This window comes from Adiantum capillus-veneris, chromosome 17 (genome assembly GCF_014529385.1).
Source record: "Adiantum capillus-veneris isolate H3 chromosome 17, ASM1452938v2, whole genome shotgun sequence".
In the NCBI taxonomy this organism is placed as follows: Eukaryota; Viridiplantae; Streptophyta; class Polypodiopsida; order Polypodiales; family Pteridaceae; genus Adiantum; species Adiantum capillus-veneris.
The window spans coordinates 77,927,109-77,953,875 of NC_140947.1; the positions used below are offsets into that span (position 1 = coordinate 77,927,109).

At 47.4% G+C, this 26,767-nt stretch overlaps 1 protein-coding gene across 1 annotated transcript in view; it reads left to right on the forward strand.

Moving 5' to 3' along the window:
• Positions 1-26,767, forward strand: part of LOC147437530 (sulfatase and phosphatidylinositolglycan class N domain-containing protein) — a 60,797-nt gene that overhangs the window by 11,503 nt on the left and 22,527 nt on the right. The gene's annotated exons all lie outside the window — the stretch shown is intronic.

A 26,767-nucleotide genomic window follows, 5' to 3' on the forward strand; every position in this document is an offset into this window, starting at 1 on the left:
TGCGGATAGTGGCACTCTATGATAGCTGTTGCTGTCCTGTTTGATGCCTCCCCATCTGTGACAAAGGCTACCACGTGTTGCTCACCGATGGTTTCTATGGCCGCTGTCCACTCTGCAGAGAGGACATCGGCGGACTTGCCACTCTCAGTGGCATCATTAGAGTGCACAAAGTACATCTCTCCACTCGAGTATGCGACGAGACCATGGATAGATCTCTTCCTTGTATCGCTCCACCCGTCGGCAATGAGGGAAACGCCATGTTTTGCCCAAAGACGCTGAATGTTGAGGGTTGCTTGCTCCACGATAGCCTTATCTCGATCGAGCAAAGTGGTTCGGAGAGCCTCTGAAGATGGCGGCACATAGCCAGTGCCATACTCTCCTATCCGTTGCACCATGACTTTCCAATACTCCGACCTATTTCGATCAAACATAGAAGAGGTTAGTATCAAAAAGGTGGAAACGACGATAACGGAAGAAATGAGAGAGAAGATTGATAAATCATAAAACAATGAACATACCTCGCTGCGACAAATGGGATATGGTCGTGATAGAAGAATCGGGCCACGGCCGCATCCACCTCTTCCTTCTTCTTTGGGTCCCAAGAGGTGGCAAGGGTCTTTTGGCGACGAGTTGGACCTTGTGAAGATGCACCAACACCTACACCGGGTAGAGAGGAAGAAGGGAAAATGAGGGTCTTTGGATCAATACCTTTGCGTGCGGGCTTGGGCTTTATGGTTACGTTGGCACAAAATCTCACCTCATCTCGATGGTTACGTTGGCACAAAATCTCACCTCATGTCCCGGCACTCGAAGAAAGTGTGCCCTCACTTTGTCATGCCCCCCCTTCCGTGTGTAAGAGCATAGCTTGCATGCCCATGCACGAGAACCTCCCGCCGCCGACAAGGTGCCCTCCGAGGTCACTTCATCCCACCACGACCATTCCTTCGCCTTTTGAGTGTTGCCTGCATGAACGGAGGGGGTTGTACGAGAAGAAGAGGCCATGGATGATGGATTATCCGTGAAAGAGAGAGCTTGATCTTGAACTGTGAGAGAGAGAGGCTTGCCGCTTGATTCCGTGAGAGCTTGAAAGAGAGCTTGAGCCTTGAGCCTTGAGGGTTAGAACTTAGAAGTTAGCCCAAGAGAGAGAGAGGTTGAGAGCTTGAGCCTTGAGGCATGCCGCTGCGCCACACTATGGCTTGAGAGTTGAGAGCAAGCTAGGGAGAATGAGCTTGGCTTGAGAGTTGAGAGCAAGGCTCAAGCAAGGGAGAATGGGCCTTGAGGCTTGATGAGTGTGTGAAGAATGGGGGAGGAGGGGGGCATTATATATGTTTTTGACTGCTGAAAATGGCCGTTGGCTGCCTAACAGTCATTTTTTTTCAATTTCAAAAACTGCCGTTTGTGGCCGTTGGGGCCGTTCCGGCCGTTCCGGCCGTTCCGGTCTGTTTCGTCCCGTTCCAGCCCGTTCCGATCGTCCCGTTCCGGTGACAGTTTCCAGCCGGAACGCCGTTCCGTTTCGACGCGTTCCAGAAAATCCCAGCTAGCCGGAACACCGTTCCGGCGTTCTAAGGCCCGAAATGTCCGTTCCCTGCTAACTCTGGTTTCAACCACTGAATATTCCTAATTGGATGAGATTTCCTGGGTATGTAATTTTAGTGCATCAAGACACCCGTGGAAGATCAATACGGTCTGGGTGTGATGGCTAATTTTAATACGCTGGAATATCAAGAGTTCCGATTTGGACGAAAGGAGAAGCTAACTCCTTGATCAAAAGAGCCGAAAGGAGAAGCTAACTCCTTAACAAAAAGAGCAAACTGATTGTCCCTCGGAAATTTTTGAGCTAACTTGAGTTGTTTTGCAGATATGCTGTAATCGCGGACGATTACTCTCTTTCAAGAAGGGGAGATGTCACAAATTGCTGACGTATCAAAGCCCTAAAGAAGGGAGCCAACTTGCAGATGCCAGCCGAGGGGCCTAAACCTTAAGAGAACAAGTAACAGAAGAAGAAGTCCTACCAACTATGGGGACCCCGTCCGATGGGGCCCCGAGTGACATAAAGGATTTAAATAAAGCTGGACTCTCAAGACTTGCGCAAACTGATGATGTGGCAGATTTTCGAAAATTGCGTTAACATGATGACGTGGCAAGATGTACGGAATTCCACGTTTTGCGTTGGCTGATGACGTGGCAGGTTGTATGGATTTTCGTAAATTGCGCTGGCAGCTTTTTGGCTTTGCTTTTGTATCAAATGCTTTTGAGTTTGAAGGCTTTTTATTTTAAACTGCTTTTGGGGCCTAGGGCCTTTAAATATGAAGTTAGGGCTCATTCTTTGGTATGCTTCTTGGAGAAGGTGCAAAGTCTGGAGTATCGGCTTGTACTATGCTGATGCAATATAAAGAAATACCGAACGGGGCGCCAAGGTTTGGGGCCAATACTCTCTGGAGTGGAATTCCGCCGCTCCGTGTCGCGTGTCGTCTCTCTTTCAGTTCAGTTAATATTGAAGTGCTAAAAGTCTGTTGAGTCTGTTCTTTTCTATTGGCACGTGGTGCTCGTCTTTTGAGAGAGAGAGAGAGAGAGAGAGAGAGAGAGAGTCACAAGGCGAAGCACCACGTGCCAATAGAAAAGAACAGACTGAACATACTTTTAGCACTTCAATAAGAGTTGAAGTGAAATAGAGAGACGACATGCGACACGGAGTGACGGAATTCCACCCCAGAGAGTATTGGCCCCAAACCTTGGCGCCCCTTTTGGAATTTCTTTATATTGCATCAACATAGTACAAGTCGGTACTCCAGACTCTGCACCTTCTCCAGAAAGCATGCCAGAGAATGAGCCCTAACCTCATATTTAAAGGCCCTTGGCCTAAAAAGCAATTACAGTGAAAAGCCTTCAAACTTAAAAGCTCTTGGTCCAAAAAGCAATGCCAAAAGCTGCCAGCTTTTTGTAAATCACGTTGGTGTCCGTACAGCAGGCCACATGTTAGCCCGTCACGTCAGCAAATCAGGGTTAGGGTTAGGGTTAGGGTTTTTGATTTTAGGGTTAGGATTTTGAGCAAAATTAGGGTTTTTGATTTTAGGGTTAGAGTTTCAGCAAAATTAGGGTTCTCGGTAGAATTAGGGTTTCTCATTTTAGGGTTAGGGTTTTCATAGAATTAGGGTTTCAACAAAATTAGGGTTTTGGGCAGAATTAGGGTTTAGGGTTTTTGATTTTAGGGTTAGGGTTTCAGCAGAATTAGGGTTTCCACACGTCAGCAATTTGTTACATCTCCCCTTCTTGAAAGAGAGTAATTGTCCGCGATTACAGCATATCTGTAAAACAACTCAAGATTGCTCAAAAATTTCCGAGGGACATTCGGAGGGACAATCAGTTTGCTCTTTTTATTAAGGAGTTAGCTTCTCCTTTCTGCTCTTTTGATCAAGGAGTTAGCTTCTCCTTTTGGCTGTTTTGATCAAGGAGTTAGCTTCTCCTTTCGGCTGTTTTGATCAAGGAGTTAGCTTCTCCTTTCGTCCAGATCGGATCTCTTGATATTCCGGCGTAGTAAAATTAGCCATCACACCCAGACCGTACTGATCTTCCACGGGTGTCTTGATGCACTAAAATTACATACCCAGGCAATCTCATCCAATTAGGAATATTCAGTAGTTGGCACATCACAATGCAACACAAATGCTTACATATGCATGTTACAAGACATAGAAACATAAAGCCGCAGATGAACACTCCTCCCGCATAACCTAACAAGGTCCGGGCCGGGAGATATTCAACGACTCCCTCATCACTCCTCCCGCATAACCTAAAAAGGTCTGGGCCGGGAGATATAGAGGCCTTTTACAACCAAACGCCCCCCAGACCGCAGCCTTCGTCGTTTGGAGGTGCTGAGAGTAACCACTGCTCAGACTTCTTAATACTCCTCCCGCATAACCATCCAGGTCCGGGCCGGGAGTCACAACAACAATACTCCCCCCGTAAATAACCACAAGGGTCCGGGCAATGAGTAAAAGAATCAAAAAACAGTACTTTTCAATCATTCAATACTCTTCCCGCAAATAACCACAAGGGTCCAGGCCATGAGTATGAAGAAGCATTCTCAAACATAATTTCTCACTTCTCCACTCGGGAGTAAAATCACCAATCATTGAAACCAGTATCAAACCAAAGTCAAACAATTCTAATCGGCACCAAAACAGGTTCAAAACAGTTACCATCCATTTCAAACAAATTCCAAACAGGATCACCAAACAAGATCAAACAGAACTCAAACTTAAAAAGCAATCTCGACATCAGTCGAGCTCGAAAAGTCGAGTGACTTTCCATCCTGAAACTTGCACCAAAAATTAGGGTTAGGTTCATTCCGTAAGGTCGTAGCCGAGCTCAGCATGGCCCATCAGCTCTTGGACAGATGGTGTTTCTTTGGCGGCGATGGTAGTCCCAAGTCATAGCAGTCGCACTGGACCCCCAAGGTCATCTGCTCGTGAAGAGACATGTACTGAGAGATGTCGAGAAATTTCAAGATATAATCTGCTAGGGTTTCCATGGCAAGTATTTCAGGATACCCCACTCTTCCAGAAGTTACACTCCGAAGGAAGATGTCAGAAACCATATAACTTCGGGCATTTTTTTTTTTCTTGAAAGCTTGCCAAGTACTGGGAGTATGCTGCTTGGTAGCTGTAGACATCAACATCTGCATGGCACTGCTTCAGAGAAAAACAGTGACTTGAAACAAATCTGGATCGTTCTCTTGCAAGTGATCTTAATTGGCTTATGCCTTGTAAGGCATGAGCGGTGAAGACGGGAGCGCGCTCGATGCGCGATGAAGTAAGGGTGGGGTTGGCTAATAAGTGCCCTCAAATAAAATTCCAATAGCTTTGTCTGCTCTTTTGTAGGACCGGTATGCTTTCAAAAAGCACACGCCTGATGCTCTGATACCACTGTCACAAGGCGGGGCACCACGTGCCAATAGAAAAGAACAGACTGAACAGACTTTTAGCACTTCAATAACAGTTGAACTGAAAGAGAGAGACGACGCGCGACACGGAGTGATGGATTTCCACCCCAGAGAGTATTGGCCCCAAACCTTGGCGCCCCTTTCGGTATTTCTTTATATTGCATCAACACAGTACAAGCCGGTACTCGAGACTCTGCACCTTGTCTTGAAAGCATGCCAGAGAATGAGCCCTAACCTCATATTTAAAGGCCCTTGGCCTAAAAAGCAATTACAGTGAAAAGCCTTCAAACTTAAAAGCTCCTGGTCCAAAAAGCAATGCCAAAAGCTGCCAGCTTTTTGTAAATCACGCTAGTGTCCGTATAGTAGGCCACATGTTAGCCCGCCACATCAACAAATCAGGGTTAGGGTTAGGGTTAGGGTTATGTCATGTGACACATCCCAACCCTATGTGTCCGTGGACAAGCTACACCATAGCAGGGTTCAGTCAGTTCAGACAAGTTTAGATTAGCAATGATCTGGCACTTTTGTGAGTCTATTCGTAGACCGTGCATGCCCAGTCACTTAGCATAGATGCATATCCTCCGGTTGCACCCAGCATGATCATCGGAATTCCCATCAGAATCCATTAGCATCAGTTAGGGGAATTTTCCAGTGCATTTAGCCTATTTTCCTATTTATTGGGATTTTCACTTATTATTTTTAAGTGACTTTCCAACAAAAGTAGGTAGGGCAATTTTGCTAAGTTAATATATAAGCAAACCCAAGTTAGCACTTTCTGGCAGAAGAGGCAACAGGAGCACCTTGCTCAACAGGCAACTTCTCAGCAAGACCAACCCTCGCGACTACTCTGGCGTTTTCTCCACAGAAGACCTAGCGTTTTTGCATCAAATCAGCCTTGGCGATTTGTGCACAGCAGATCAGCCCCGGCGTCATCACGACACAGCAGATCAGCCTAGCGTTTTTGCATTTGCAGAACTCCGGCGACAGAAGGACCAATTTCAGCCCCTGGCGTTTTTGGATTTCAGCAGCAAATTAAGACCGGCATTATTCACCTAAAGTGTAGCAGATTCAGCCCGTAAAGACCATCAGTTTTCAGCCCTAAGAAACCTCATTTTTCAGCCAAGAAAACGCAGCCAAAACAGTCATTTTCAGCCACCGAAACAGTTCCGAAATTCAGCGATTAGAAGATCTCAGATTTCAGCCATCGTCGTCGTCGTGCGTCGTCATCGTCATCGTCGTCGTCATCGGCATAGACCAAGTTGCCTAGTCCATTGCATACGCATTGTACACCTTTGTGCAATCAAAGAATAGACCACTCTTGCCAACGAGAGTGGGTCCTTCGGAGGAGGGTTTTACAAACTCTCGGTGTCGTATCTCTTCTCTCTCCTTCTCTTAGTCTCATTCACTTGCAGGCACAATATCCACCCCCTTTGTTCGTGACCACAACACTCTACAAGACGGAAAGCTCTCTCTTTCCCTAAGAACTAAAAGGAACCTTGAGCAATAAAGATCACTAATCTTGAGAAAATACAACATTCATTCCGCTGCACCTTACATTGGTATCAGAGCTTTGGAAGTGTTCTGCATTACTCAAGGAAAGAACCACAAGAATTTTTTTTGCTTGTTGCGATCGCACGAACCCAAGTTCGCTTGGGCGTGGCGATTCCTAATCGTGTTTTGTTGAAGAGTGACAGGAATCCCAAGAAAGAAGGGCTTGTCCAGCCTCCCCTTGTGTCTCTTTTCACTCATTGAGAGCGGACCGTGCACGTAGCGGCGGCCGGCCAATCGACGTGAGGTGGGAAAAAGAAACCTTGGTGTGAGCGCAAGGCCGCCAAGGGGTGCGCCCGCAGAAAGGAGTAGAACTCAGGTGAAGAGAAGATCCTTCTCCAACGGGATTTGCAAGCGAAAGAAAACCTCAAGAACCTCAAGATCCTCAAGAACCCAAGAACCCAAGAATCCAACTTCCTCGTGAACTTCAGAACCCAAGACCCTCAAGAACCCAAGTCCCTCGTGGACTTAAGAACCCACAAGAACCTACGACTTCAGAATGGTCATCACTCGAAGTGGAATGGATACTTCGCTTGGAGGTGATGAGCATGAGAGAGGCGAAGAAGAATTTTCCCCACCAGGAGGTTTTTCCGACCCTCCCCCTTCCCCATCTACGTCAAGGATTGCACTAACTCCTATGGAGGCTTTGAACCAGATGTTTATGGAAAGGAAGTTAGAACGCGAAGCAAGAAATGCAGAAACAATGACAGAATTTGATTGTGAATGCAAAGAAAGAAAAGCAGAAATAGAACGCAGACACGCAGAAAGAAAAGCAGAAATGGATCGCAGGCACGCAAAAGACAAAGCAGAAATAGAAGCAGAAAGAAAAGCAATACAAGAACAAAGCGACCGACAAAACAAAGAGTTTTGGCGACTCTATTCTCAAGTTCAGGCACAGATGCAAGAGATTTGGGGAAAGGAGACTCTCTCAGTCTCTTCTGCTCCAAAGCATGACACACAGGATTTGCATGATTGTGCGAAGCATGATGATGATTTGATTGACAATGACTTGCATGATGATTTGAAGCACAATGATAAGCATGATGATTTGGATGCCAATGATTTGCATAATGATTTGGATGACAATGACAAGCATGATGATTTGCATGATCAAGATGTGATTTCTCACAAGCATGATGAGTTGCATGAAGAAGATGTTATTGTTCACAAGTATGATGTGTTAGTTGATGCTTTTTCTAGCGAAGCTAACCTCGTTGTAGATTCGATCAATCACGAAGATCCGATCTTGGCTTTTGAGTTGAGCTCCAAAGAACCCCCACAGTACGATTCGATCATTCAGGGCGATCTTGGCTCTCAAGCCTTGGTCCAAAGAACCATCACAGGAAGTATTGTGTGTTCGCATGATTGATACGCACGCATCGTTCGAGTGTTTCGAGCAGAGTTAGGGTTTCCTATTTTAGGGTTAGGGTTTCAACAGAATTAGGGTTTCGGCAGAATTAGTGTTTCTGATTTTAGGGTTAGGGTTTTTGATTTTAGGGTTAGGGTTTCAATAGAATTAGGGTTTCGACACGTCAGCAGTTTGTTACACACATAGAGAGAGAGAGAGAGAGAGAGAGAGAGAGAGAGAGAGAGAGAGAGAGAGAGAGAGAGAGATCGACACAATACTGGGGACCATAAGATGGGTTGGTCCCCCGTCCGCAATAGTATCTTTATTACTGAGGAGAAGTGTAAACAAGCACTTGAACCGAACGTATTACCGCGTTCGTCCTAGAGTAAAACTTGATGGTTCCTGGAAGCCTCAACTTCCTATACGTAGGGCAAAACCCTATTCCAAGGAACTTCCGTTCCTTATTTTAAATCCTTGAGAATCAAGGTTCTCGCCTCTGGATCTCACCTGCCAGACTCAGGGCATGACATCCCTGCAACTCTTTTCCAACTCTGTTCCTAGAGACCTCTTCCTGCAGAATAACTGTGCTTTTACGGACATGAAGTCCTTCCCTTGGAAATTTCAACTTCCGGATCAGATCTTGAGAGTCTACCACTCTCAGATCCGTGGATCTACTTCCCAAACTCGGGTACGAAACCCTTGGGCTGATCCGGCTCTAGTTCCTCAGAGCGCTTTTATCCTGTAAAGGCTCTTGTGCCTTCCTCTGCTCCTACTCCCTCCCGAAAAGGAAGTACACCTGCAATCAAATACTTAGAGATCATAACATGAAAATCGTTACCTTCACAATCTCGACTCTCGAAACGCAGCTCGGTTCTCGAAAAGCAATTCCCCGGAAGAGATCTCTACATAGAAAATCTTCTCTTTCAACCCTAGACACAAAAGAGGTGTGTTCGCGGGTTCCTTCTTGTAAATCAGTCCCGTCTACGATGTTTATGGGCTAAAAACAGAGAAAAACAGTAGCTTTTCGCTATGGAACACGCTCCGCAAGCACTTCTTCGCGAGGGAACTTGCGCACTGGGTCCTGGCGATATCGGGTACGCTATTTTGCCAGAAAAAGAGAAATCGCTGGCTGGTTTTTGTTGCATTATTTTCCAGGTGGCTGCCCACTTGTTAAGTGGGCAGCTGGCGTATTTTAAAAATAGCATGAATCTGCCCAAACACTCAATAAAGCCTTATTAGTTAAAAACAATGATTTCACAGCTCTTCCCAGGCGGCCCCGGATGCAATCACATGCACAGTTGCAATGCAGACAGACTTCCTCGCGGGAAAGCATCTGCTTTCAAGAAAAGCAATCCCGCTTTCTCAAAAAGCATCAGTTTTTTCCTCCAAGTTTCGTCTGAACCCATCTTCATTCAAGTGCTTGCTTTTCCTTGTGCACAATTCTAACACAGTTCGGAAGTGCACAATTCTAACACAGTTCGGAATTTCCTCCCGACTATGGATATCCCCTTTCCGATGCACCCGTCACCCACCTTGTGACGCATCAGGAATACCCATCCTTTCGAGGATTCCGGATGTTGTTGGCAATCTCCCTCGACGCCATACAGTTCGGTACCAGTACCTCACTTTGAAAAGGAGGGGATGTCACGTGACACATCCAACCCTGTGTGTCCATGGACAAGCTACAGCATGATCAGGGTTCAGTTCAGACAAGTCACTCTAGATTAGGAAGTGATCTGACACTTTTTTGAGTCTGTTCGCAGACCGTGCATGTCAAGACACTTAGTGTAGATGCATATCCTTTGGTTGCACACAGCATGATCATAAGCATTCCCATCAGAATCCTTCAGGGGAATTTTCCAGTGCATTTAGCCTATTTTCCCTATTTTTGACATTTTTCACTTATTACTTTTAAGTGACTTTTGTTGGAAAGTAGGTAGGGCAATTATGCTAAGTTAATATATAAGCAAACCAGAGTTAGCACTAATTGGCAGAAGAGGCAGCAGGAGCACCTTGCTCAACAGGCAACTTCTCAGCAAGACCAACCTCCGTGACAACTTTGGCGTTTTCTCTCAACAGAAGGCCTAGCGTTTTTTCACTAGATTAGCTAGCGTTTTTGCACTTGCAGATTCCCGGCGACAGTAGACAGCAGATCAGCCCTAGCGTTAGCAGATTCCCACCACAACACAGCAGATTTCCTAGCGTTAGCAGATTTCCCTTCAAGGTCAGTTTTCAGCCCTAGCGTTTTTGGTTTGTAGATCAACCTCAGCGTTTTTGCAGATCTTTGCGACAGAATCAGCCATAGGACCAGCGTTTTCAGTTTTCAGCCCTTAGACACCGTAGATCAAGTCCCGAACCTCGTAGATCTCAGTTTCCCGCAGCAGTTCCTCGCCGCACGGTCAGTTTCCGCAAGGTTTACAGTTTCAGCCCGGAAAACGCAGATTTCAGCATCTGCGTTTTCAGTGCGTTGTCGTCGCATCATCGTCATCGACATCGTCACCGACATAGAGTCAGAATTCAGCAGATAAAGATTTGCAGATTTCAGCCATTAGCATTTTCAGATTTCAGCCTCTCTCGTCGTCGTCCTCATCGTCGGCAAGTCAAAAGCATCGTAGAGATTTGTGCATTCGTAAGTAGACTGCTCTCGCCATAGAGAGTGGGTCCTTCGGAGGAGGGTTTTACAATGTCTCTGGTGTCGTATTCTCTTCTCTATCTCTCAACCTCATGCACGTCCATTCACAGTGTTTATTCACTTTGTATTTGTCCATTGCACTCTCATTAAGAAAGGAAGGCTCTCCTTTCCATAAGTAAAAGGAACCTTGAGCACAGTTCGGAGCACTCATCTTGAGCAAAGCTCAAACATTCATTCCGCTGCACCTTACTCCTTGAGTGATACAGAACATTGCCAAAGCTCTAATACCAATGTAAGGAGCAACAGAAGTGAATGTTGAACTTTGCTCAAGATGAGTGCTCCGAACTGTGCTCAAGGTTCCTTTTACTTACGGAAGGGAGAGCCTTCCGTTCCTGTAGTGAGAGAATGCAATGGACACAAACAAAGTGGATGAACACTGTGCATGAAGGTACTGAGACTGAGAGATAGAGAGAAGAATACGACATCGGAATGTTGTCAAACCCTCCTCCGAAGGCCCCACTCTCTATGGCGAGAGCGGTCTACTATTGATTGCACAATCTCTACAATGCTTGGACTTCCCGACGATGTCGACGACGACGAGATGGGCTAAAATCTTAAAATGCTAATGGTTGAAATCTGCAAATCTTTATTTGCTGAATTCTGACTCTATGTCAGTGATGACGATGCGACGACGACGCGCTGAAAACGCAGATGCTGAAATTTGCATTTTTCGGGCTGAATCTGCAAACTTCGTGGGATCTGACCGTGCGGCGAGGATTTGCTGCGGGGAGGTGAGATCTGCGAGGTTCGGGGGTTCTACTGCGGGTACTGGCTGCTGAAAACTGAAAACGCTGATGCTGGGCTGATGCAAAAACGCTAGGGTTGATTGTCTTCCTACAGTGGGAATCTGCTAACGTTGGCTAATTTGCTGTGGTTCTGTCGCCAGGTTGTTGCAATGCAAAAACGCTGGCTGATCTAATGCAAAAAACGCTAGGTGTTGCAGTTTGCAAATGCTAGGTCTTTTGATGGGGTTCTACTGAGAAGTTGCCTGTTGAGCAAGGTGCTCTTGCTGCCTCTTCTACCAGAAAGTGCTAGCGCTAGGTTTCTATTTATACAACTTAGCAAAATTGCCCTACCTACTTTCCAACAAAAGTCACTTAAAAATAATAAGTGAAAAATGTCAAAAATAGGGAAAATAGGTTTTCTGCTCTGTAAAATGATCCTGATGGAATCTGATGGGAATGTTGATGATCATGTTGTGTGCAACCGGAGGATATGCATCTAATCTAAGTGTCTGGGCATGCACGGTCTGCGAACAGACTTACAAAAGTGCCAGATCACTTCCTATCCTAGACTGACTTGACTGAACCGAACCCTGGTCATGTTGTAGCTTGTCCACGGACACATAGGGTTGGATGTGTCATGTGACAGCAAATGTAGAAGAGGTTAGGGATCCCGTCTTCAACTCCTTCCATATCCACATACAAGGCTAGGAGATCTTGGTACTCAAGATAGTACCAAGATCTGGTTTCTCGTGTATATGATGTTGATCTTCCCTCAAAGGCATGGCAATGAAGACGAGATCTGGTAAGTCCATGGTCGGGACTCAAAGATTCTTCAGGAAAAAAAACTGAGAGAGGTTCCTTGGGTTCTTGAGTTCTTGATGGTACTTCTTGGTCTTGGGGTTCTTGGTACTTGAGGTTCTTCGTACTTGATGGTTCTTCCCTTGAGTTCGCGAAGCCGAAGCCCACATAGATCTCTGATACCAATGTTAGGTGCAACGGAAATGAATGTTGATAGTGCTCCGAACTTTGTTCAAGGGTTCCTTTTACTTACGGAAGGGAGAGCCTTCCATTCTTAGAGAGAGAGTGCAAGTGCAATTGATCACAAACAAAGTGAATGTTATTGTGAATGAAAGTGCTGAGAATGAGAATGAGAATGAGAATGAGAATGAGAATGAGAATGAGAATGAGAGAGAGAGAGAGAGAGAGAGAGAGAGAGAGAGAGAGAGAGAGAGAGAGAGAGAGAGAGAGATGAAATGAAAATGAAATGAAATGTTATATTAACGTCTTCAAAAGGCGAGAGTGACCTATGTGACCAAAAAGTTACAATGTGGTGGATCTGATACAAAGTCAGAGTAAAAAATAACAACATAACAAAACAAAAATACTATGGAATCCTATGTCACGTGACACATCCAACCTTATGCGTCCGTGGACAAGCTACATCATGGCAAGGGTTCAGTTCAGTCAAGTCAGTCTAGAATAGGAAGTGATCTGGCACTTTTGTGAGTCTGATCGTAGATCGTGCATGTCTAGACACTTAGAGTATCTGGTTGCACATACCATGATCATCAGATTTCCATCAGAACCCATCTGGAGCATTTTTAGACCTATTTTCCCTATTTTTGACATTTTTCACTTATTATTTTTAAGTGACTTTTGTTGGGAACTAGGTAGGGCAATTTTGATAGCAAAGTATATAAGAAAACCCAGCGCTAGCATAATCTGAGAGAAGAGGCAGCAGGGACCTGACATCCACAGTGCACCTTCTCAAGCAAGACCCCCCCGGCAAGAAGATTCAGCGTTTTCAGCCAAGAATAGCCAGCGTTTCTACAAATGCAGATTCAGCCCAGCGTTTGCAGTTGCAGATCAAGCCCGGCATTAGTAGATTACAACAAATCCATAACGTTTTTGCAGTAGAACAATATTCAGCCCTAGCGTTTTTGCATCAGCATGTCAACCTAGCGTTTTGCAGTTTCCGGTGACATTCAGCCCCTCTGCATCAGCGTTTCAGTTTTCAGCATTCAGACACCGTACCTCAGCCCCCGAACCTCGCAGATCTCACCTTCCCGCAGCAGATCTTCGTAGCACGGTCAGATCCAGCCTAGTTTGCAGTTTCAGCCCGGAAAACACAGATTTCAGCATCTGCATTTTCAGCGCGATCGCATCGTCGTCATCGACATCGTCACCGACACAGAGTTAGAATTCAGCAGATAAAGATTTGCAGATTGCAGCCCTTAGCATTTTCCGATTTCAGCCCGTCTCGTCGTCGTTGACATCGTCGGCAAGTCCAAGCATTGTAGAGATTTGTGCAACTAATAGTAGACCGCTCTCGCCATAGAGTGGGGCCTTTGGAGGAGGGTTTTGACAACATTCTGGTGTTGTATTCTTCTCTCTCTATCTCTCAGTCTCAGCTCCTTCATTCACAGTGTTCACCACTTTGTTTGTGTCCATTGCACTCATTGAGCACAATTCCGAGCACTCATCTTGAGCAAAGTTCAACATTCACTTCCGCTGCACCTTACATTGGTATCACAGCTTTGGCAATGTCCTGTATCACTCAAGGAAAGAACCTCAGAGTTTTTTTGCTTGTTGCGGCCGCACGTAACCCAAGTTCTCTTGGGCATGTCGATTCCTAATCGTGTTTTTGAAGAGTGACAGGAAACCCAAGAAAGAAGGGCTTGTCCAACCTCCCCTTGTTTCTCTTTTTACTCATTGAGAGCGTACCATGCACTTAGCGGCCGGCCAATCGACGTGAGGTGGGAAAAAGCAACCTTGGTGTGAGCGTAAGGCCGCCAAGGGGTGCGCCCGCGGGAAAGAGAAGAGCTCGGGTGAAGAGAAGATCCTTCTCTAACATAGAGTGCAAGCTAAAGAAGAACCTCAAGACCTCAAGAACCTCACGAACTCAAGAACGTCAAGAACCCAAGAACCCAAGACCTACAAGAACCCAAGTTGCTCGTGAACTTAAGAAGCCAAGACTTCAATGGATGGTTATCACCCGAAGCGGAATGGATACTTCGCATGAAGGTGGTGAGCATGGGAGTGGCGAAGAAGAGTTTTCCCCACCAGGAGGTTTTTCCGAACCTCCCCCTTCCCCATCTACGCCAAGGATTGCACTAACTCATATGGAGTAGTTGAAGCAGTTGTTTATGTACAGGAAATTAGAACGCAAAGAAAGAAAGGCAGCTATTGAGCGTGAGCATGAGCAAGCGCGCTTGGCGGCCGAAGAAAGAAGGGCAGCCATAGATCGTAAAGACGAAGGGCAGCCATCGAGCGTAAGTACGAGCAAGCACGCTTAGAAGCCAAGGAAAGAGAAGCAGAATTTGATCACGAGATCAAAGCAAGGAAAGAGAAGAGTGACCAACACATGAAAGAGTTGTTGCGACTCTTTTCTATTGTGCAGGCGCAGTTTGAACATAATCATGAGAAGAAGACTCTCAGTCTCTTCTTCTCCCAAGCATGACACACATGATTTACATGATAATGACAAGCATGATGATAAGTAGGATGATTTGCATGACAAAGATGTGATTGTTCACAAGGATGATGGGTTAGTTGATACTTTGTCTAGTGAAGCTAACCTCATTGCAGATTCGATAGATCACGAAGAACCGATCTTGGCTCTCGAGTCGAGGTTCAAAGAACCCCCACAGGAAGATTCGATCAATCAAGACGAACCGATCTTGGATCTCGAGTCGAGGTCCAAAGAACCCCCACAGGAAGTATTATGTGTACGAATGATTAGTCAGCACTCATTGTTCGAGTGTTTCATTCGTGATGCTTTCCTGTATTTTAGTCACCGTCCTTATGTGATCCCTTTTCATAGGCATGACATATTGTACGATGAGCACGATTCACTCATGAATGAGCACGGATGTATGTGGATGATTCATGAAAAGCTGAAATGTTTGCACCCAAGGAACTCACATTCTATGTCTCTTGCTTGGCATGACCCAGTTTTCGAAAGAGCACAAGAAGGATTGAGCATCAAGCATCGGCATTTCCATTGTGATTTGCCACAATTGATTAATTTAGATCAGAAAGTCAAGATCCGACCCCATTGTTTGCGTGTGCTCGATGAACAGTTTGACACTCCGTCACTTTGTTCATCTGCATTGCATGCACAGTTTTTTCGAAGGAATAGTATTTTTCCGGTCATTTTACATGGAATGGGTATGTTGATGTTTTTGTGTCGGAAGTGGTTTCAGAAATTTTCAGCCTCAGAGATTTTTGAAGAAGGTAGCTGCATGACTATAGACAAAGTTGAAGCATTGAAAGAGTCACATATGACTTTGTGTCGCTTTCGGTGCGAAGCAAGCATTGCAGACCTTTATGAAGTTCAAGTATCGCATGACCCATGCATCAGAGTGGGCCGGCGAAGAGTCCTTCCCAGGATTCCAGACGCTGTTGGCGATCTCCCTCGACGCCATACAGTTTGGTACCGGTCATAGTCACAAGGGACGCATTCCGGGACAAGGATCGGGGGACGGGGCTCAAATGTATTTTTAGTGTAAAAAAGAGGGCGGGACAACAAGTGGGGATGGAAAAGTGGGGACGAGAAGCCCCAAAAAGGGCGTCCCCTGTGACTATGGTACCAATACCTCACTTTGAAAAGGAGGGGATGTCATGTGACACATCCAACCCTATGTGTCCGTGGACAAGCTACTTCATGGCAAGGGTTCAATTTAGTCAAGTCAGTCTAGAATAGGAAGTGATTTGACACTTTTGTGAGTCTGATCGCAGACCATGCATGTCCAGACACTTAGAGTAGATGCATATCTTCTGGTTGCACGCAGCATGATCATCAGATTTCCAGCATAACCCATCAGGAGCATTTTTACAGTGCATAGACCTATTTTCCCTATTTTTGACATTTTTCACTTATTATTTTTAAGTGACTTTTGTTGGGAACTAGGTAGGGCAATTTTGATAGCCAAGTATATAAGAAAACCCAACGCTAGCATAATCTGGTAGAAGAGGCAGTAGGGACCTGACATCCACAGTGCCCCTTCTCAAGCAAGACCCCCCGGCAAGAAGACTCAGCGTTTTCAGCCAAGAATAGCCAACGTTTTCTACAAATGTAGATTCAGCCCAGCGTTTGCAGTTGCAGATCAAGCCCGACATTAGTAGACTACAACAGATCCATAGCGTTTTTTCAACAGGACAATATTCAGCCCTAGCGTTTTTGCATCAGCATGTCAACCTAGTGTTTTGGAGTTTTCGGCGACATTCAGCCCCTCTGCATCAGCGTTTCAATTTTCAGCATTCAGACACCGTATCGCAGCCCTCGAACCTCGCAGATCTCATGTTAGGTGCGGTGGAATGAATGTTTGCGCTTTGCTCAAGATGAGTGCTCCGAACTATGCTCAAGGTTCCTTTTGTTCTTATGGAAGGTAGAGCCTTCCTTTCTTAATGAGAGAATGCTATGATCACAAACAAAGTGAATGGACACTGTCGTGCAAGTGTATGAGACTGAGAGATAGAGAGAGAGAAGAGAATACGACACCAGAGATGTTGTAAAACCCTCCTCCGAAGGCCTCACTCTCGTCGGCGAGAGTGGTCTACTTATGATTGCACAATCTGGTACAAATGGAATGCATGAGACTGATGCAAGTCTAGGCTATGTCGGCGATGACGACGGTGACGACGAAGTCGACCTAAAGGGCTGAAATCTGCAATCTTTCTATTGCTGTCCAAAAAAGCTATGGGCTGAAATCTGCTAATCTTCTATCTGTTGAATTTTGACTCTATGCTGGTGACGATGTTGACGACGACGATGTGACGATGACGCGCTGAAAACGCAGATGCTGAAATCTGCGTTTTCTGGGCTGAAACTGTAAACCTTGCGGAAACTGACCATGCGGCGAGGAATTGCTGCGGGAAGGTGAGATCTGCGAGGTTCGGGACTTGATCTGCGGGTACTAACTGCTGAAAACTGAAAACGCTGATGTTCCTTGACTTTCTGAAAATTTGTGCTTCTGTCGCCGTGGCTCTGCAAATGCAAAAACGCTAGGCTGATCTGAGGTGCTGCTGTCGCCGGGATCTGCAAAGGCAAAACGCTGGCTGATCTTGTGATGAAAACGCTAGGTAATGCTGGATCTGCAAAACGCTAGGTCTCCAGGGGGGAGTCTGTTGAGAAGTTGCCCATTGAGCGTGGAGCTCCTGTTGTCTCTTCTGCCATTTAGTGCTAACTTGGGTTTGCTTATATATTTCCTTACCCAAATTGCTCTACCTACTTTTGTTGGAAAGTCACTTAAATTAATAAGTGAAAAATGTCAAAAATAGGAAAAATAGGCTAAAATCATTGGAGAATTTCCCTAACTGATTCTAATGGATTCTGATGGGAATATTGATGATCATGTTGTGTGCAACCAGAGGATATGCAGCTACACTAAGTGACTGGGCATGCACGGTCTACGAATAGACTCACAAAAGTGCCATCACTTCTAATCTAGACTGACTGGACTGACTGAACCCTTGTCGTGCTGTAGCTTGTCCACGGACACATAGGGCTGGATGTGTCACGTGACATCTCACCTTCCTGCACAGCAGCAGATCTTTGCCGTACGGTCAGATCCAGCGTAGTTTGCAGATTCAGCCCGGAAAACACAGATTTCAGCATCTGCGTTTTCAGCGCGTCGTCGTCGCATCGTCGTCATCGACATCGTCACCGACACAGAGTTAGAATTCAGCAGATAAAGATTTGCAGATTTCAGCCCTTAGCATTTTCCGATTTCAACCTGTCTCGTCGTCGTCCTCATCGTCATCGACATCGTCGGCAAGTCCAAGCATTGTAGAGATTTGTGCAATCAATAGTAGACCGCTCTCGCCATAGAGAGGTTTTGACAACATTCTGTTGTCGTATTCTTCTCTCTCTATCTCTCAGTCTCAGCTCCTTCATTCAGAGTGTTCACTGCTTTGTTTGTGTCCATTGCACTCTCTCACTAAAGGAACGGAAGGCTCTCCCTTCCGTAAGTAAAAGGAACCTTGAGCACAGTTCGGAGCACTCATCTTGAGCAAAGTTCAACATTCACTTCCGTTGCACCTTACATCCTAAGCTGCTCGATGTGAAGTAAGCAAAGTCAGCAGTTGGCTAAGATAGCTAAATAGTTAAATCACAAGAGATCCAGCACCGATCGTTGGCGGATCTTATCAATCTTCTCCATGGTCAACAGTCTGACCGAGCGTCGTGCATGCTTGGCCAGATTGATCCGAATCTTCTGATGTAGCCTCCGTCGATGCTGTGTAGTTCTCCGCAGTCGTGGGCGCCTGGATCTCCTCAGCTCAAATCGCTCGGTCGAGCAGTGTGCCTCTGGTGTGAGACGAGTATGAGCTCTACTGTGGGAGTAATTCCTCCGGCTATCCAGTGTCTGCTCTAAAGAAATCTGTGATCTGTCTCTGAGACTGGCTAGCCTCTCCACTCATCAGGCTATCTCTGTGTCTGCGCAGCTCGAGCAAGAACAAACCCAGGCATCTCTGATCCTCGTATCCCATGACTCTGGAGAGTGGTCCAAAACCCTCTCTAAACAAGCAATGGAAGCGGCCTCGTATCTCGTAGTAGACGGGGCAGCGGTAGGTGTAATGCAACTCTGTCTCAAGCTCCATGTCACACAAGGGGCAAGTCCTGGCCTTTGCTGGTACTCCACTGTATCTCCCAGTCTCAATCCGCAGCTGGTGAGAAGATGTGCGTATCTGGCCAAGCATATGGTATCCCATGAGACAGGTGGGTGTTCATGTATCTGGGTCTCGTCACTAAACCGTCCTTCGTAAGCTGGAGAAGATGCTCTCTGTAGAAAGCCATCTTCGTGTCCAGCTCATGTGCTGGCTGTATCCATGTCCTCCTGGTGTCTAGCTGAGTCAAGCCTTGGCGGATGAGCCTGGTGATCTCGGACTGTGTAAGAGTGAGAGATGGTGCATACAGTAAGTACTGGAAGGGTGGCAACCTGTCTATGATGAACCCATGTGCCTGAAACCATGATGTCATCTCCCTATACCAGCATGTTGTATCTCCCTGCATGGGTAACTGTCGAGAGGACTCAAGCGCTAGGCGGGCATATCTGTCTCTGGGAAGTTCCCACATACGGTGTATGAAGGAGACTGATCTGGTGAGCGCCTCAACTACTAGTGGAGGGGCCGCTAGCTCTGCTTGGATAATGGCATGTGGTACTGAAGCCTTGGTTCTAATGAGCCGTGAGATCATAGAGACAAGAGGTTTCTCCATGCTCCCCCATCCATTAGTGCGACCCGACCTCCCATGATGATCCAATGAAGGTCCCCATATCTCAGCTCCATAGAGCAATGCAGAAGCCACCAGAGTGTCAAAGAGCCGGAGCTTCGTCCGAGACTCCTGAAACTGAACCTGCGAACACATCCTCTCCAATCTACCCAATGCTGCATGGGCTCTAGTCAATCTGGTCTCTGTTGCTCTCCTCAGTGAAAAAGCAGGTCCGCTAAAAACCACTCCAAGGTAAGTGTAAGCATCTGTATACTCTAGCGTCTCCTGGCCGTATGTGAATGTAGGTGCCGACCTCCTGATCCACTGTGGGGTGGTTTTTAAACACCATAACTTTGGTTTTACCAAGGTTGACAGACAAACCACTTTCGTGGGCAAACCTATGCAGAGCATCCAAGTGACGTTGCATCCCCTCTTGGGGGGGGGGGGGGGGGGGGGGAGAGAGAGAGAGAGATGAGAGAGAGATGAAATGAAATGTTATATTAACGTCTTCAAAAGGCCATAATGACCTATGAGACCCGAAAGTTACAAAGTGGTGGATCTGATACAAAGTCAGAGTAACAAAATAACCTAACAACAGTACAAAACAAAGATATATACTATGGGGTCCTAAGTTGGTCGATGTGAGCCAAGCAAAAAAGTAAGCAAAAAATGGGCGGCTTGTTGGGATAGCTGAATCACAAGAGATCTATCATCGGTCGTTGGCGAATCTCATCAATTTCCTCCATGGTTAGTAGTCTGACCGGGCGTCGTGCATGCCTGGCCAGCGTGCTCCGAATTTTCTGTCGTAGCCTCTGTCGATGCTGTGTAGTTCTTCACAGTCCGCGGGCGCCTGGATTTCCCCAATTCAATCGCTTGGTCAATCAGTGTGCCTCTGGTGTGAGACGAGGGGGAGCTCTGCTGTGGGAGTGGCTCTTGCGGCTGTCCCGTGTCTGCTCTGAAAAAGTCTGTGATCCGTCTTTGAGACTGGCTAGCCTCTCCATTCATCAGGCTATCTCTGTGTCTGCGCAGCTCGAGCGAGCAAGAACAAACCCAGACATCTCTGATCTTCGTATCCCATGACTCTTGAGAGTGGTCCAAAACCCTCTCTGAATAAGCAATGGAATCGGCCTCGTATCTCGTAGTAGACAGGGCAGCGGCATGTATAGTGTAGCTCTGTCTCAGGTTCCATGTTACACAAGGGGCATGTCCTATCTTCTGCTGGTACTCCGCTGTATCTCCGAATTTCAATCCGCAACTGGTAAGAGGATGTGCGTAACTGGCCAATAGCACATCGTATCCCATGAGACAAGTGGGTATCCATGTATTTGGGTCTCGTCACAAAACCATCTTCCGTAAGCTGGAGAAGGTGGTCTCTGTAGAAAGCCATCTTCGTGCCCAATTCCTGTGCTGGTTGTATCCATGTCCTCCTGGTGTCTAGCTGGGTCAGGTCTTGGCGGATGAGCTTGGTGATCTCTGACTGTGTAAGAGTGAGAGATGGTGCATCCAATGTGTAATGGAATGGTGGCAGCCTGTCGATGTTGAACCCATGTGCCTAAAACCATGATGTCATCTCCCCATACCAGCATGTTGTATCTCCTTGTATGGCTAACTGTCGAGAGGATTCAAGTGCTATGCGAGCATATCTGTTTCTAGGAAGTTCCCATGTGCGGTTTATGAAGGAGACTGATCTGGTGAGCGCCTGCACCACTAGTGGGGGGGCCGCTAGCTATGCTCGGATAATGGCTCGTGGTACTGATGCCTTGGCTCTAATGAGCCGCGAGATCATAGAGACGAGAGGTTTCTCCATGTTCCCCCATCTGTCTGTGCGACCCGGCCTCCCGTGGTGATCCAGTGAAGGTCCCCATATCTCGGTTCCATAGAGCAATGCTGAAGCCACCAAGGTGTCAAAGAGCCAGAGCTTCGTCCGGGGCTCCTGAAACTGAACCTGCGAACACATCCTTTCCAATCTACCCAATGCTGCGTGGGCTCTTGTAAGTCTGGTCTCAACTGCTCTTTTGAGTGAGAATGCAGGTCCGCTAAAAACCACTCCAAGTTAAGTGTAAGCATCTGTGTACTCCACAGTCTCCTGGCCGTATGTGAATGTAGGTGCTGACCGGTATTAAACACCATAACCTTGGTTTTACCCAGGTTGACAGACAAACCACTTTCGTGGGCAAACGTATGCAAAGCATCCAATTGACGTTGCATTCCCTCTGGGGATTTGGAGATCAACACTATGTCGTCAGCATATAACAAAAGTGGAATCCATGTCCCTGCCAACTGAGCACCTTTATCTCCATCGGTGTCAATGTAGTCAGAAATCTCATCCACATACATACCGAAAAGAGTAGGAGAGAGCGGGCAGCCCTGCTTCACCCCAATAGTGGAGTGAACCGGTGTAGAAAGTCCCTCCGAGGTGCGTACATGCCCTACTACTGATCTGTACAATGCCATGGTCCCCCAAATGAGTTCTGTGGGTACTCCCATTTCCTGTAGTCTGCGCATCAGTCTAGCTCTGGGTACTGTGTCGAAAGCTTTGCGGAAGTCCACAAAGCTACAATAGATCCGTCTCCCATGAGATTTGCCTTCCTCGATGATGGCCCTGAGTGTCAGGATATGGTCAAGAGTAGAGAAGCCTCTCCTGAATCCTGCCTGCCCAGTTGCACGTATTCCCTCCCTCTCTGCCCATCTACTCAGCTGTTGCTCAAGAATGGATGCATACAACCGTGCCAGTGTGTGCCCAATCATAATAGTGCGATAATTCCCAGGCTCCATGGGGTCTCTTGATTTGAAGATAGGTACGATCGTAGATAGGCTCCAAGTGTCCGGTACACCCTCACACATGGCACGGTTAAACATAACTGCTAGAAGCTCTGCTAGTAGGTCTTTGGCATGCATGCAATGCTCAGCGACTAGGCCGTCATGATCATATGCCTTCCCAGTCTTCATCCTGTCAATAGCTTTCTTCACCATCTCAGCGGTGAAAAAGACACATGCGTGTGGGCATGGATCGGGGGGGGGGGGGGGGGGGGGGGGTCGGGGAGGGCCGGCTGTCCAGGTACTGTGTACAAAGATGATGCGTACTGACCCGAGGTCTCTGCGGAGGAAATACCAGGGGGGGGGGGACTGCTCATGAAAAGGCCGCCACGCCTCACGCGAGTCCTGACTCAAGAATAGCTGATATAGATCCTTCTTGAGTCGAGCCAAAAAAGCCCTCTTCTTCCGCGGCACCGGGCGTCGGAAGTCAATCTGTGACTGTCTGTGAGTGACGTCCCCCAACAACACCTCCTTCTGAAGTCTGGCTCTAGTCTGGCAGCACTCCTCATCGTACTAGCTGTTCTGAGCCATGCTCCCTGATCGGCGGCTCTGCTCAGGCTTGGTGTGTGGGTATGCTTTTGCTGCTGCCTCATGTAATGTTTGTGTCAGTATAGTAGTTAGCTCCTCCAGAGGTCGCCCCGGGTCCTCAGTGCATAGGCGTTTGTAGATTCCGTCCATGTATACAGAATCCGTCTCCCGTGTGAATGTGTAGCGAGTGGGGGCTGCTACTCGTGGCCTGTGTGCTACACTGAACTGGAAGGAGATGGTCATTGACACCAGAGCATGATCCACTGCCACCCTGACTGGTCTGGGCCCAACTGTGAGATCCTGGATACTAGAGATGAGATTCGGCTGTGCCATGACATAGTCCACAGTGCTGGCTCCATGTCTGTGTGGGAAGCATGTAAAACCTCCCGCAGCAGGAAATCTCTGTAGGCCGTTCAAGATGGCCAATCCATGTGCAGTGCCCATGTCTATCAGGTGTCGCCCATACTCAGTATATTCGACATCGTGTGATAGTCTGGAAAGACCCGTCTCTGCTACATCTAGCTCTATTAGCATCTCCTCTGAAGTATCATAAAACACTGCCTGGTGATGGGCAGTCCTAGCATTGAAGTCCCCTAGGATGATAATGTCACCATTCCTAGAGAACTCCCATATGTCATCATCCAAAATAGAGAAAGGGGACTGTCCTCTGGGTGATGCATAAACTGATGTACTCCGTGGAAAGTAGCAAATAGCTAGATAGAGGTATCTGCCTGTCTCTGCTTTCAGTCTCACCCACATGTACCTAGCTTGCTCGTCCCTGCGGGCTATGTGTATCAGTGGCTGCAGATCCTCTCTAAATAACACTGCCACTCCCCCCGAGCCCCGCCCTCTGTGCTCTGAGCGTGTCTCCTGTCTGTAGGCTGTCTCCCACCTGTATCCACTGATGTGTGGCATGGATTGCCCAGGGGCCTGGTGTGTCTCAGAGTAAAAGATGATGTCTCTTCTAGTAAAGCTATCCTCAAGAGCTCTCACATCAAGACGCATAGATCCATTGCAGTTCCAGGCAGCTACTTTGAGTGTGGTCCCATAAGTCTCGCACCGTCATGTGGAGCGTCGCTCTAGTATTACCACTTTTCCATCTCGATAAAAAGCGATCTTGCCTTTTCCCCTTGCCGCTCTAATCTCCAGCATTACTTCCTGCATATGAGCGATTTGCGAGGGCGAGATCATCCCCGAGAAAGATGCCAGTCTCTTTAAGAGTTGGTCTTTTCTTCAAGAAGGACTTCTTCGCTTCCATGGAGGGAAAACGGAGGATGAGTGCTCTTTCTTTTGAGGTTTCTCCACTGCTTCCATTTTTCTTTATGTTGCCCACTCTCCATGCCCTTGTGTTCGTCGGCTCATGAATCCCCATCAAGGCTGTGAGTTCTTTTACTTCTTCGTCCACATTGCCTTTGTCTTTAAGACCGCAAATTCTCACATGTAAAGCGCGCACCCTTCTCCTCTGCTCCTCTTCAAGTGTCTGATTAATGATGTTGCTGGGTGTGGACGTGGGCGTTATCTCCTTGCTTTTCGCTTTCTTGGCCACCTTGATCCATTTCTCGGCTTCGTCTGCCTTCTGTTGAGTTTTGGTAAGAACATCCACCCAAGAAGTCGTCATTTCTTTGTGCTGCTCTTCTCCCTCTTGGATGGCCCGTACTTGCTCCTTGATCGTGTTGATTTCTTCGATTACTGAGGGTTGCAGTTTGCCCTCTTCCAGTGTGTTTCTTGATCGTGCTTCGGCGAGATCTTTCTTGAGTGACGCGATCTCTTCCTCTTGGGTCGTCACTCGGTCTTCCAGCGTGCTTATCTTGCTCTCTTGGATCAACACGCGTCCTTCGAGCATGTTTATTGTACCCCAGAGATTGCGGTTCATCTTGGTAATGGTCTTCGTCATTTCCTCTTTGCATTTTTGAATGGCATCCTCTAGGGGGTCGGCTTTATCGTTCATCTTCCTCATGCTTGATCGCCGTCCGCAAGGGGGGGGGGGGGGGTGCACCCACACTAGCAGCGGGCGCGGCAGCTGGGCGAGTGGGGGAGCCGTCCGCAATGGAGAAGACGCGTGTACACCCACATTAGCGGCGAGCGCGGTGAGTGGGGGAGCGTGAGGCGATACGACTAGAGAGGGGCGTCGATAGTTACAGACGGGGGGGGGGGGGGGGGGGGGGGGGGGGCTGAAACCCTACGCGTAGAGGAAGGGGGAGGGACATCCTACGCGTAGCATGTGGGGAGGGGGGGGCGGGCCTGCAGAGGCAGTGCGAGGGGAGGGGGCACATCGGCTCAACAGGCGGGCGAAGCAGTGCGCGGGCAGGAGCAGGTGGGCATAGCGGGGCTGCAGGTGGGCACAACGGCGTGCGAGCAGGGCGAGGGGGCAGCGATGGAGCAGGGCAGCGGACAGGGCGAGGGGGCAGCAGAGCGCAGGCAGGAGCAGGCGCAGAGAGAGAAGAATACGACACCGGATGGTTCTCAAACCTCCCTCCAAAGGCCCCCCTCTCAATGGCGAGGAGGAGGAGAAGAAGAAGAAGAAGAAGAAGAAGAAGAAGAAGAGAATTTTAACGTCGTAGGAAACTATCCCGAGAGACCTTAAAGAACTAGCCGACGAGGAGTTGAACTCAAGACCAGTTATTCAAGAGGGAAATGGCATAACCAATCTACCACACGAGAGAGGTCTGTGCTTTAGATTGCACAAATCTGGTACAATGGTCTAGATGCAATGGACTTGCCGACGATGTTGACGACGAAGACGGGCTGAAATGCAAAAACGCTAGGGCTGATCTGGCTGAAAACTGATAACACTGATCTGCTGATTTATACTGACTTTGTGTCGGAGAGGAAAGCGATGTCGATAACTCGACGACGGTGCGCTGAAAATGCTGATGCTGAAATTTGAAATCTGTGGGCTGAATTGGAAAACGCTGGCTGACCTAATGGGATGATGAGGATCTGTTGCGGGAGATGAGGTCTGCGAGGCTAAGGGTTGAAACTGCAAGTGCAAAGGGCTGAAATCTGGAAACGCTAACCTGATCTGTTGGTGGCGATGCTGAAGACTGAAAACGCTAGGTGGATTTAGAATTGGCAAAAAACGCCAGGTGCTGGAGAACTGAAAACGATGGGCAGATTTGCAAAATGCAAAACGCCAAGTGCTTGAGGCTCTGTTGGTACTGCTGAGTCGAGACACTTCAAGTTGGATAACTTTTGCTGCTGCCTCTTCTGCTTGAAATGGGCGCCCTCTCTCCTCCTTATATATGAAAACCAAGCTGGGTCGAGCATGCTCCCCTACAGCCTGCAAATTGGCATTAAATAATTAAGTAAATAATTATATAATATCTGCCCTGACTGCCCCAAAATGTCATGGAAATTTGGGAGTACTGTCTTGAAAATGCAAATGCTGGGTGCTATTGGGTTGTGCAATCAGAGGTATGCACCTACTCTAAGTGCCTGGACATGCATGACCTGCGTATAGGCTCACAAGGGTGCCAGAACACTTCCTAGGCTAACTTGAACCCTACAACTGGGATAGCTTGTCCACAATGCACATGCACATAGGGTTAGATTTGCACGTGACACTCATCTTGAAATCTTGCCGCGGATAATGATGTGAATGTGATGTGACTGTTTAGTGACTATCGTCTTTGCCCAATAAAAAGGCCAACAAGTGGCACAATGGGTAAAATCTGGGAAAATCCTCAGAAGACCGGGCATAGTCAATTGAAACCGTCACTCACAAGATCTAGACAGGAAAACCTAGGAGATTACCTCCGAAGTATGTGGACACATATCTCCTCTCTCCCAATTAAAAGACGCAGATCCAAGGGCATACATGGAGATTCCGGATATTTCAATTATAGGGGCTTAGTATTGATTTGTTGATATCGTGGCAGGTTGAAATTGCTGATTTATGGGGATTGAGGATACGTCACGTAAGGGTTTCAGTCAGCTATCATTGATTCATACATGC